General features: G+C 47.4%; 1 protein-coding gene and 1 long non-coding RNA gene across 2 annotated transcripts in view; both read left to right on the top strand.

The window, feature by feature from the left end:
- The window catches only part of tnfaip8l3 (tumor necrosis factor, alpha-induced protein 8-like 3), a 52,245-nt gene that overhangs the window by 3,925 nt on the left and 35,404 nt on the right, over window positions 1-12,916 (top strand). The gene's annotated exons all lie outside the window — the stretch shown is intronic.
- Window positions 1,324-10,376, top strand: LOC143757445 (uncharacterized). Its single transcript, XR_013210540.1, has 2 exons — window positions 1,324-1,453; window positions 10,094-10,376. It is a non-coding gene; the product is annotated as an uncharacterized LOC143757445 (long non-coding RNA).

Below are 12,916 nucleotides of genomic sequence, written 5' to 3'. Positions count from 1 at the left end.
TTTTGATCTCTTTGCACTGATATCTGACCACAAGACCAACCAGCACAAATAACACACTGCACAGAAAGACAGTGACGCCACGTGTGGACCAGAATAAAGGCAAGCATCTCTCTCTCTCTCTCTCTCTCTCTCTCTCTCTCTCTCTCTCTCTCTCTCTCTCTCTCTCTCTCTCTCTCTCTCTCTCTCTCTCTCTCTCTCTCTCTCTCTCTCTCTCTCTCTCTCTCTCTCTCTCTCTCTCTTTTTCTCTCTTTTTTTTTGCTGTGTCCTGCCAGAGGAAAATCAGCCCCACCAAAAAGATAAAAGGAAAATAAGAGAGTGAGAGAGAGAATGAAAGAGTTTTTCATCCCTACACATGAAGGATGTGTGTGTAAATGAGAAAAATAACCATTTAAACACTCTTCTGAGCTTTCTGGCACTCTACATTTAATTCCGCAAGGGGGAAAAGTCATAATTTTAGCTCAAAGACAGAAAAGGGGTAGAGAGAGAGATAGAGAGAGAGAGAGAGAGAGAGAGAGAGAGAGAGAGAGAGAAAGAAAGAAAGAAAGAAAGAGAGAATTTGTGCTGAAATAGGGGAATATTTTTCATCCACATTTAACAAGTATCACATCAGTGAAAACAGACAAAAGTATGGGCGACTATAAACTCTCCCTGAGGCGTACCACAGCCATTTCCACTGCTCTTTCCCATTAAAGAGAGGAATGCTATAGTAAAGCTCTGTTAATTGAACTGCATGGTGTCTGTCAGGGTTTTATTAGCCTCTGTGTTTACAGTGTGGCCAGAGTATTCAGATAATGGCAATAATAATAATGACATTAGCATTTCTAGAGGGAATTAGTTGTGATCAAAAGGCCGCAAAAGAAGTGTTTAAGCTTTAGATAATTTGACATGATCTATGCAAGCACGTATGCAAATACCATCATGTTATCATCATGGTTATGCTTATGTTTCTTAGAATGTATGATAGAAAGTGGATAGCACCTAAGACATTATAGCAAAGTTTGATTGTGGTCTCAGTAGCAAACAGCATGTAACCATACTATTCATGTTATGTTTCTGTAGTATGCAGAATGTGTACTGAGGACAAAATGTGTATTTTCTGTATATATGAATGACCAACATTTTAATGATGGGTCGATCATGAACAATTCGTTCATTTGTGATTCTGATATAAGGAGTTGTCTCAGAGGGCGGTTGATCCGAGTCGGTCCTTCTTTGTCATGTGACAGTCGCATAGGTTCTCAGTTTGATTGAAATTATCAGTTCACCTCTTGAGTCTCTTTCATTTATATGTCACGTGACGTGACAGCCTCATATATTCTGTATTGGATACAGAAATTAGTTTTAATTAATTTATATATCGTTTAATTCGCTTAAATCCTGTATATATCAAGTTGGTCCTGAAAAATTTGAGCACAAGGTGCACAACACCATCCCTTAATGGCTGTTCCCTTTCGTAGTCACTCCGAGTTACGTCGGATGACAGAGAATGGGGGTTTCGCCTAGAAAGCCAATCATCTTCGTGTATTATAAAACGAGCCAATGGCGATGAAATGCCATGGGTCTGTGGAATTTGCATAGTGTATCTCCGCCCCACCTCGTGGGTATAAAAGGAGGACGCCGGCAACATGCAGATATGTTTTCGCTTCGGAGCCAAGAGCTTCTCTTCACTCCACAAGCCAAATCCTGTGACATCATCTTCTTCGAGACGAGCAAACTCTCCGGTGTTGGTGTGACGGCGGTACCCAGCGAGTTCACATTGCCTGCGATCTGAGCAGTGATCTGCCAGTCTGTGTGTTTCTCCCTGGTCGCCTCAGCATCGCTGAGTTTTTCTCTAAAAGAGCTGCACGTGGCACGTCTTTTTAAAGATGTCTCGCCCGTGTTTTTCTGGGTGCGGTCGATTCCTGTCTTCCTTTGATGGGCACAATCGCTGCTTTGCGTGTTTGGGCTTAGAACACGCTAAAGCAGCGCTTGTGGATGACTCATGTTCCTTCTGTGGGAACATGGCCATCGCAACACTAAGGTCTAGACTCAATGATCTCATTCGAGAGAGAGTCCCCTCATCCACACCCCGATCTACATCCTCCACGAGAGGCTGTACTTCGGCTGGTGGACAGGGTGACTTGAGGGTGACGGTGTGGGACAATCCGACGATGCGTCCTCGGACCACGCCCCCCTCTACAGTGTTGCAACCCGCGAGTGCTGCGGTGATTCTACCGGGTTCATCTTCTGATGCCCAGCGTGTTTCATTCGGCGCTCCATAGGAAGACTCGATGTCGATCGCGGCATCACAAGGCGGGCAAGAGTCATCGGGAAGTGACAATGCGGCTGCGTTGCCTCCTTCTGGAGTTCCAGCGTTGCCCGTATCAGATCCCGAGATGACGGCCATGCTCTCCCAGGCCGCCGCGAGCATCGGGCTTGAATGGAACCCTCCGCCCTGCCCTGAGCGCTCGCGGTTGGATGATTGGTTTTTGGGTGCGGCTGCCGCCTCGCGAACACAGCCGACCCCAATGCCATTCTTCCCGGAAGGGCATGAGGAGTTGACGAAATCATGGAAGGCTCCCTTGACCTCCCGTGTACGTTCGTCAGCTTTCTCCGACTTTCCTCCCCTCGATGGGGCGGCCGACCAATGGGTACACTGGGATTCCCCCTGGTTGAACGCTCTGTTGCCATGCAACTATGTCCTCAGAGTGCTTCATCTCGTGGTAATCCTAAGCACCCGTCCAAGGCCTGTAGATTTTCGTCCACCCTAGTGGCGAGATCTCACAGAAATGGTAAAAATGGTAAATGGACTGCATTTATATAGTGCTTTCACAGACCCAATGGCCACCAAAGCGCTTTACATATATGCCTCTCATTCACCCATTCACTCAGTCATTCATACACCGACGGCGGTGTCAGCCATGCAAGGCGCCACTCAGCTCGTCGGGAGCAGCTGGGGTTAGGTGTCTTGCTCATGGACACCTCGACACTTGGTCAGGTGGAACCGGGGATAGAACAACCAACCTTTCGGTTTGTAGACAACCTACATGAACCACTGAGCCACTGTCGCCCGGCTGCCGCTCTGCATGCGATGAGTACCTTGCAGGTCTACCAGGCCCAGCTGCTCAGAGATATGCACGAGGCGGGGACTGACCCAGGGCTCTTCAATGAGCTGCGTGCCGCCACTGACCTCGCTCTCCGAGCGACGAAAGTGGCCTCACGCTCCCTGGGTCAGGTGATGGCCACCTCTGTGGTCCAGGAGCGTCACCTGTGGCTGAACCTGGCTGATATGCGGGACGCCGAGCGAACCCGTTTGCTCGACGCCCCCATATCCCAGGCCGGCCTCTTCGGCGGAGCGGTTGAGGACTTTGCCCAGCAGTTCTCAACCGCACAGAAGCAGTCTGAGGCGATTAAACATATTCTGCCCCGACGGCAGACACCGGTACAGACACCTCAGACTGCTCGCCGCCGAGGGCGCCCTCCTGTGGCTCCCTCCCCTCCCGCACGGCCCCAGCAGCAGCCTTCACCCGGGCCGCGTCGTGGAGGAGGCCGCAGGAAGGCGCCACAGCCCTCTCCAGCCCCGCTAAACGCCAGGCTAAGTGGCGCTCCTGAGACGGGCTGCTCAGTGATGGTGTCGGTTTTTTCCCAGGAGGTGGTTGCAGGCCCCCTCCTTCCCCCGGCGGAGGGTCGGGGGAGAATCTTTTGTTCTCCCGCTGCTCACCCACGGGTGGGCAGTAGCCTATTATGGTCAAAGAAAGAACCAATACACCCATCACTGAGCACACAGAGCCGGTTGACAGTGCGCGACGCCCCCGGGCCTCGCCGCTCTCATCCCTCTCTGTCATAGAGTTCTCGGACCGCAGTGTGTGCCGCCTCCGGGCCTCGCCACTCCCGTCCCCGTCTATCGCCAGACCCCTGGCAGAGCAGACCCCCGTGGAACGCTGGTCCTTCCCTGGTCTCCTCTGTCAGGATGCGGAGCATGACCGTGCCCCCGCACCGGGCCGCTTTGCCACCCTCGCCTGGGCCGGTCACTCCGCTTCGCTGCCCCTCCGGGGGGACGCCTGTGGTTCATATGATCCCGCTGGTTCAGTATCTGACAGCTTGGTTGGAGCTTCCCAGCCTTTCTCGCTGGGTCGCCCGAACTATCAGGCTCGGCTATGCGCTTAACTATGGTCGGTGGCAATGCCCCTATCATGAGAGCGGAGGTTGCCACCCTGCTGGCGAAGGGTGCAATCGAGACTGTCCCTCCAGCCAAGATGAAGTCAGGGTTTTACAGCCCGTACTTCATTGTCCCCAAGAAGACCGGTGGGTTACGGCCGATCCTGGATCTGCGCGTCTTGAACCGCTCCCTTCACAGGCTGCCGTTCAAGATGCTCACGGCCAAACGCATTTTCGAATGTGTGCGGCCACAGGATTGGTTTGCAGCGATAGACCTGAAGGACGCCTACTTTCATTTCTCCATTTTACCTCGACACAGACCGTTCCTATGGTTTGCTTTCGAGGGGCAGGCATACCAGTACGCGGTTCTCCCCTTGGGGCTAGCCCTGTCTCCTCGCTGGAAAGTTGCTGGGGCATTCCTTAAACCAAAAGCCATAACATTATAGGAGTACAGCCCCCCTGGTGTAATAAAAGAAGCAATCTCCCTTGCCCTGTCTGTCAATGGCACCTGCCAGTAACCTTTAAGTAAATCCAGCTTAGTCACAAACTCTCTGTGCTCAGTCTGCCAATCATAACTTTTCTTCATTTTAGCTTGTGCCCTGGCCAAATTCTCCCTGGCCACTTCCTGAGAAATATAAAGCCTGTACCTGAACCCGTTCACAAAGTCTAGTAGGTTACTTGGAGGCTGAGCCTCCTTCCAGGTGTCCTGCAACAGAGCAAGAGGACCCCGCACTTTATGCCCAAAAATCAGATCATTAGGGCTAAACCCTGTACTTTCTTGAATTACCTCTCTAGCAGCCAACAACATCCACGGTAAAGCCTCTTCCCAATCACCCTGCATCTGAACACACAATGAGCGCAGCATAGACTTAAGTGTTTGGTGAAATCGCTCCAAAACACCATGGCTTTGAGCATGATAGGCAGATGCAAAATTATGAACTATGTTCAACTGTTCCAAAACTTGAGCAAATAATTTTGAACAAAAATTTGACCCTTGATCTGACTGAATGATCCGTGGAACTCCAAAAATAGAAATAAATTGGGACAATGCACGAACCACAGACTTGGCCGTTATACTACGCAGTGGGTAGGCTGCAGGATACCTAGTACTTTGACACATCACTGTCAACAAATAACTGGAACCTGATTATGATGGTGGTAATGGACCAACACAGTCAATAAGAAGATGTTCAAATGGCTGACTTATAGCTGGTATTGGACAAAGTGGAACTGGCTTCAAAACCTGGTTGGGCTTACTGGTCAATTGACAGGTGTGACACTACTTGATGTATGCAGACGCATCCTTTTTCACCCGAGGCCAAAAAAAAATACAGCAGAACCCGGTCATATGTCTTCCTGACACCCATATGTCCAGACTGGTCATGGGAAATCTGCAACACAGTATTCCCATTTTCTCATCAAGACATTATTGTGTACAAAATAGCAATGAGAACAATCTCTGACCTCTGCAGGAGAACAAACCCCATCCATACAAGACTTCAAAGTGCTGTCAGCTTCCTGCTCATGCATCAGCTCATCATTAGAAACAGACCAGGGGACAACAGGTAAAAGTAAGCGAGGACCGGAGGCCACACTTTCAGAGTGATCACTGTCCAAACGCTTTGAACGGGTTACTGCACAGGCACTGAACACATCAGGAAAGTGTACCTCACTCTCATCAGGCTTACTGCACCCTAAAGGAGTCACCGTCACCCTGGCAGGCGGGGATACATCAGCCCATACTTTATCACCGGCGATGTCATTTCCCAGGATCATAGCAACGCCATCCATAGGTAACGCTGGGCGCACGCCAACAGACACCTCACCCTGGAAGAGATTACAGTGCAGCATCATTTTGTGTTGTGGTACATTCAAAACATTTAACCCCATTCCCACTACAGGAATGCTTGAGCCCACAAAGGTGTCATTTGAAAATGGCAAAGTTGCAGCTACGATAAATGAGTCAAACGCCCCAGTGTCACGCAAAATTTTTATGCGCACCTGCTCTTTACTTCCCATTAAAGAAACAAATCCTTCTGTAATAAAAGGCAAATAAGATTTCAACTCCGGATTGCCTTCTCCAGTGATTCCAGCTAACTCCTGGTCAGACACAGACACAGCACACATTACCGGATTAGCTGTGGGAAAAGCTTGCTTTATACGAGATTTAAGAGCATAACAATCATTTTTACAGTGACCTCGCTTATGACAGTAATTACAGATTTTTTCTGAATCCCCCGAAACACGACCACTCTTATCCTCAAACTTCCTACTTGCCCTTGCTTCATGAGGACCAGCGCCGCCTCTTGAAGAATGAATCAAGAAATAATCGTCAGCCAGCGCAGCAGCTTCACTAACCAACTTAACTCCACGCTCACTAATATAAGTGGCGATGCACTCTGACACGGAGTTTTTAAACTGCTCCAAAATGATTAACTCACGGAGGTTTTCAAAAGAGTCAACGCCGGCCGCTGAGCACCAACAGTCAAAATGCATAGCTAAATCACGCATAAACTCTAGATGTGGCTTATCTCCACGTCTCCAACCTCGAAAGCGCAATCGGTACGCCTCCGGCACAAGTTCATATGTTTTTAAAACAGCATTTTTTACCACAGAGTATCTACCACAATCAGTACTGCTTAACGCTGAAAATGCCTGTTGTGCTTTTCCGGTTAACACACACTGTAACATTAACATATGCGTAGAGTCAGACCAACCTCGAGCCTCTGCCAGACGTTCGAATAAGGAAAAAAAATCTCTGGGTCCTCCTCATTAAACCTGGGAACTAATCTCAGCTCACTCAAGACATCCTGTTTAATGTTTACCTGTGCCTCGCCCTCCAGCTTACCTTCTCTGATCAGCGCTAGTCTTTGTCTCTCCACATCTAACTTTTCCCGCTCCAAATCCTGCCTCATTCTTTCCATCGCCTGCTCTTTCTCCTGTTCAGCTTTAATACGCAACAAAAGCAACTCTTTCTGCTGCTCAAACGATAAACCCACCGGGCTTACTCTTCCCAACAAAGATGATTCAACCAAAGTGTCAACTTTACCTGGCATTAAGACACCATTTTCCAACAATTTCGCTGTCAAATTAACTTTTACATAATCCTTTGTCTTTCGGGCATCCCCTAAATCAACCTTATAGTACTCCGCAATCCTAATCAATTGTTTCTTAGTACAAATATCTAATCCTCGTTCCTGTGGCGATCCAATAACATCTTCCACCACTTCATCCATGGCTAACAAATCCACTAGAGACGAAGCTTAAGTGAAAAATTTATCAGAACATCAAGGCTTACAACCACAGCCCAAGGACGGCGTTTCCCCGCTAACTACCTATCACAAAAGCTAACTTACTGACCCTAGTCTTCGTGAGCCGTAGCGTAGCGGTGGGTTTTTATGCATTTACAACCCGATGGTCAGTCAAAGGTGACCAGCAAGCTGGCAACCCCCCTGAAACCACAGAAATGCTCCCGAGCCGATGTAGGGAAAAGGAACATGGGAAGCTCTACCCGCCGTACCTCCACACTAAAACAATGATGCAGCGACCCCCCTATTGGGAAACGCTGCTATGCCTACAAGGAAAAACGCCAGTCCAAAACTTAAGTGCGCCTCAACAAACTGTCACTTACCTTCACACGTCTCCACAAAAAACACACAGCCACTACTGCCAAAACACATGGAGTCAGAAGCACCTGAGGTCCCTTCGTGCTATCTACATTCCGGGAGATCGGAACTTTGCAGCCGACGAGCTGTCACGGTTTCGGCCCATCTCCGGCGAATGGCGACTCCATCCCCAGTCGGTTCAGCTGATTTGGGACCAGTTCGGGGACGCACAGATAGATCTGTTTGCCTCTCACGACTCGAACCATTGCGCCCTGTTCTATTACCTGACCGAGGGCACCCTCGGCACGGATGCACTGGCGCACAGCTGGCCGCGGGGCCTACGCAAATATGCGTTTCCCCCAGTGAGCCTTCTCGCACAGACCTTGTGCAAGATCAAGGAGGACGAGGAGCAGGTCATTCTAGTTGCGCCGTATTGGCCCACCCGGACCTGGTTCTCCGAACTGATACTCCTCGCGACAGCACCTCCTTGGCCAATTCCTCTGAGGAAGGATCTCCTTTCTCAGAGACGGGGCACCCTATGGCACCCTCGACCCGATCTTTGGAACCTCTTCGTCAACTGGTGCTCTTCTCGTCGAGAAGACCCCAGGAGATGCTCGATCTGTGTCGTGCTTTCCTTCCTGCAAGATGGGCTGGAGCGAAGGCTGTCTCCCTCCACCCTGAAGGTGTATGTGGCCGCTATCGCCGCATATCACGAAGCAGTTCAAGGTAAGTCTCTGGAGAAGCACGACCTGATCGTCAGGTTCCTGAGAGGAGCGAGGAGACTGAATCCTCCTTGCCCTCCTCTCGTTCCCTCATGGGACCTCTCAGTGGTCTTAAATGCCCTGCAGAGGGCTCCCTTCTCGCCTCTGCAATCAGTTGAGCTTAAGTTCCTGTCTATGAAGACAGGGCTCCTGGTTGCTTTGGCCTCTATCAAGAGGGTAGGGGACCTGCACGCATTCTCCGTTGACGAAGCGTGCCGGGAGTTCGGGCCCGGTCACTCTCACGTGATCCTGAGACCCCGGCCTGGATATGTGCCCAAGGTTCCCACCACTCCCTTCCGGGACCAGGTGGTGAACCTGCAAGCGCTGCCCCTGGAGGAGGCAGTCCCAGCCTTGGCACTGCTCTGTCCAGTACGCGCTCTCTGTGCTTACGTAGACAGAACGCAGTGTTTCAGGACCTCAGACCAGCTCTTTGTCTGTTATGGTGGGAGACTGAAGGGAAAGGCTCTCTCAAAGCAGAGGTTGTCTCACTGGATAGTGGACGCCATTGCTTTGGCTTACCAACAGCAAGGCCGACCGTGCCCCCTTGGTGTGACTGCCCACTCCACCCGGAGTGTGGCTTCCTCTTGGGCTCTAGCGCATGGCACCTCGCTGGCAGACATCTGTAGAGCTGCAGGCTGGGCGACACCCAACACATTCGCCAGATTTTATAATCTCCGAGTGGAGCCTGTGTCCTCTCGTGTACTCGCTTCAACCAGCTAGTACTGGACCCGCTCAGGTGTCTTCGCTTGCTCGCCATTCCACTCTATGGACTGGATATGTGCAATATTCTCCTCAGGTGAGCCTTCCTCTCCGAAGCCCTGAGTTCCTCCAGCACTGTTGACGCTGGCGCCAGTGTCTATTGCCTGTGCGTCGGCTAGGTGCCTCCGTGTGCTTGGTTCCTCCCCTAAGTAACCCCCACATGTGTATTTCCACTGTAAGCCTCCTTGAGCATGTGTCTTTCCCTCGGCATGTCACCTTGCCTCTCCTTGAGTTGAAAGTTGCCACCCCACGGGCTGGTCACTCCAGTGTTCCTCCATATGTAGCCCTCAGGCCATATGTGTATTCTTAAGTCCTCCCTACGGGTAGGCATGCTGCGGCATATTTCTTCTGAGATATGCTTCCCAGTGTACCTTGGTATTCCTGTGCTAAGTAGGACTCCTTCGTCCGTGCCAGTATCACAACAGGGGGATCAGACTTTCGCAGGGCACTGGAAGACAGCTGTGAAGGTGGAGTGATTACACGGGGACCCCCATTCTCCGTCATCCGACGTAACTCGGAGTGAATACGAAAGTTACGTCTCCCTGCCCCTTCCGCTGTACTGCTGGGTAGACGCCTGAGTTCAGTCTCGGCTCTCAGCGAAGACATTTCTGCATGTTGCCGGCGTCCTCCTTTTATACACACGAGGTGGGGCGGAGATACGCTATGCAAATTCCGCAGACCCATGGCATTTCATCGCCATTGGCTCGTTTTATAATACACGAAGATGATTGGCTTTCTAGGCAAAACCCCCATTCTCCGTCATCCGACGTAACGTCTCCGTTCCCTACTAAGGGAACGAGGGTTACATACATAACCAAGACTTTTCTATAGTATCTGAAACAATAGGTGCAGTGCAATTGGCTCTTTTATTTGGAAGGCGGGACTTTTTTAAAGGGATACGCCACCCAAAAATGAAAATTCTCTCATAATTTACTCACACTCATGGCATTCCAGATGTATATGGCTTTCTTTCCTCAGATGAATAGTGACCCAGAAGCACAGCCACTTCTTGTGTGAGTTTCACAACACTTAGTTAGTTTAGTAACACACATTTAGTTAATTAGTTAGTTTAGTTTATTTCGGTCAACTTCAAAAGAAAGAAAAAAAAGAAAAACAATTTACAAGCAAACATAGAAACGAATATTAAATTACGGTGTAAACAATATTTTTAAAAGAAAAAAGTTAGTGTGGTTTTTGAAACGTGAACTTCGGAGGCCCCAAATACTTATATTACGTGGACTCACAGTGATGGATTTTTTTCTTTTGTTTTATTGTTTGTGTTAATCTAAAAAAAAGTCATATACATATGGAATGGCATAAGTAAATAATGAGAGAATTGTCATTTTTGGGTGGAGTATCCCTTGGATTGAGCTTCCATATTGGGTTTTCCAATTTCTCTTATTCATTTTTATTTGAGTTACATGTCTCTGCAATATATTACATCTGACACTAACGTGTATTATTGCAAGTTGCGGCATAATGCCTACTGTTACAGTACACAGTACAGCACAGTGGGCAGTATTCTAGTCCTTTGGGATCATATCCTCTTTCTTTCATTTGTATGTGTTGTGGGTCTATTATGGTAAATATTGGAGTAAGTCTGCCCTTTAGCTCCTGAGATTGATGTTTTATGTATCCAAAATATTGCAGAGGAACTCTCTGTCTTGACGTGACTGACAGAATTGTTCTCCACAGCTTCATTTTCACAATGAATATGCATTACTCTTAAAAATAAATGGCTTTTATAATTATAAAGCATCCATTTGTAGAGATGTGAGAGTGTGTGAGCCAAGAGTGAGCCAGTAACCCTCACACAAACACATCAGGGTTATGGGGAATTTGGCAGGACTGATTCAGGCTGAGAGCTTTTCTGGACAGGAAGTCCCCCACTGAGACTGAGACTGTGCTCAAGAGGAGGGGGAGGGGGAGGGGGGGGGCAGCTTTAGTGGCATGGGTCATCTGTACCTAGACATTTGTTTTGTTTGCTTCTGACCCAGCTATTCTTCTTTATGTACAAAATAGCCACCAGAAGCGAACTCTGGTAAAACCCTCCTTTTTTGACATCTTTAAAAGGAAGAGAGAAAAAAAGTGTTACAGGAGACTGAATAATATTTATTCTTTTTTTTTTTTTAGGTTTTTTATGGTTTTTAGGTTTTGGCTTAGGGCTTATCTGCAGTTCCAACTTGATTACAATTTTCAGGGAAAAAGAAAACATGAATGTCACTTACATCCTGCAAAAGTTGCTGCCATGATGCTGGGGTGTCGTGCATGGATGGTTGCCAGGGTGTTGCTATGCTGTTGCTAGAGTGATGGCTAAGTGTTTTTAGCACACCTTTCTGGGTAGTTGTTACTGTGTTCTGGGTAGTTGTTAGGTGGTTACTTAGTTGCCCAGGTCATAAGAGCTCACCTAGAATAGTTAACCCAAAAATGAAAATTCTGTCTTCATTTACTCACACTCTTGTCGTTCCAAACCTGTATAACTTACTTTTGTCTGTAGAAGAATTATAATTAAATGAGATTTTGTCGTCCATTTCATAATTCCTTGAAAACTATTGGTTTGATTGGTTAAAAAAGTAATAGTAACACTCTCCTCAACAAGCTGCACCAATTGAAGTATCATTCATGTCTGTAACATAAACCCCCGGTTTCACAGACAAGGCTTAAGCCTAGTCCCAGACTAAAATGCATGTTTGAATGTTTTTAACTGAAAGCAACTTGCTCAAACATATCTGAAAGTATGTCAGTGCAATTTTTTTGTCTCAAGATGCACACCAGTAATGTTTTTTTTTTCCCTAAATCATGTTTATAAGGTCCTAATTATAAAGGCTTAATCCTGGCTGTGCTGAATGAGTAACAAGCCAGACTTTAATACTTGAGGTTGGGTGTTTGTTCAGAGATGCAGACAGTAAACATTGGCATTGCTTGTGCGTCCAGAGATTTGCTTGGATATGAGCCTGTGGAATGTGTGCAAACATACACATTTGGTTGTCGATCATGGTGAATACTTTCCATTGACCTACAGTATATAGTTTTTATACGGAGTAAGATTACTTACATAAGTAATAGCATACCAACAAGCTGCATTTTGAGGTATCGTTCAAGTTCTTAGCATAAAGGGGACAGAATGAGATGTAAATGTACAGACAGTATCTGTCAAAAGTTTGAAAACTTTTATGTTTTTGAAAGAAGTCACTTATGCTCACCAAGCCTGCATTTACTTAATAAAAAAAAATAATTTTGCAAAATATTATTACATTCCTTTGATGACAGCGGAATTTTCAGCATATTTACTCCAGTCTTCAGTGTCACATGAGCCTTCAGAAATCATTCTGATTTGTTCTGAAAAAAATATTAAATTTAAACGTAATATGTAAAATGTTTACTTTGAATTTTACTTAAGTAAACCATTAATTTGGCATTATTACAAAGTTTGCTTTTTAAACATGTTCTGAAGTGTGTTAAAGTTAAAATTCATGAATAAAAAGTAATGAAAATAAGAAGAAACTCTTTAAATAGCCTACACAAGTGTCACGGTGTGGTGCAGGCAGAAGAAAATAAAGTTCCAATAAAAAGTTCCAATGCAAACTTTTACTAACAACATCATTCAAACAGGTACAGACAGGCAGAAGGTTCACACACGCTTAGTAGGACGGA

This window comes from Siphateles boraxobius, unplaced genomic scaffold, assembly GCF_051911475.1.
Source record: "Siphateles boraxobius isolate OS27281-9 unplaced genomic scaffold, OSU_SipBor_1 30, whole genome shotgun sequence".
Taxonomy (NCBI): domain Eukaryota; kingdom Metazoa; phylum Chordata; class Actinopteri; order Cypriniformes; family Leuciscidae; genus Siphateles; species Siphateles boraxobius.
This window is presented reverse-complemented; position numbering and strand designations above follow the sequence as displayed.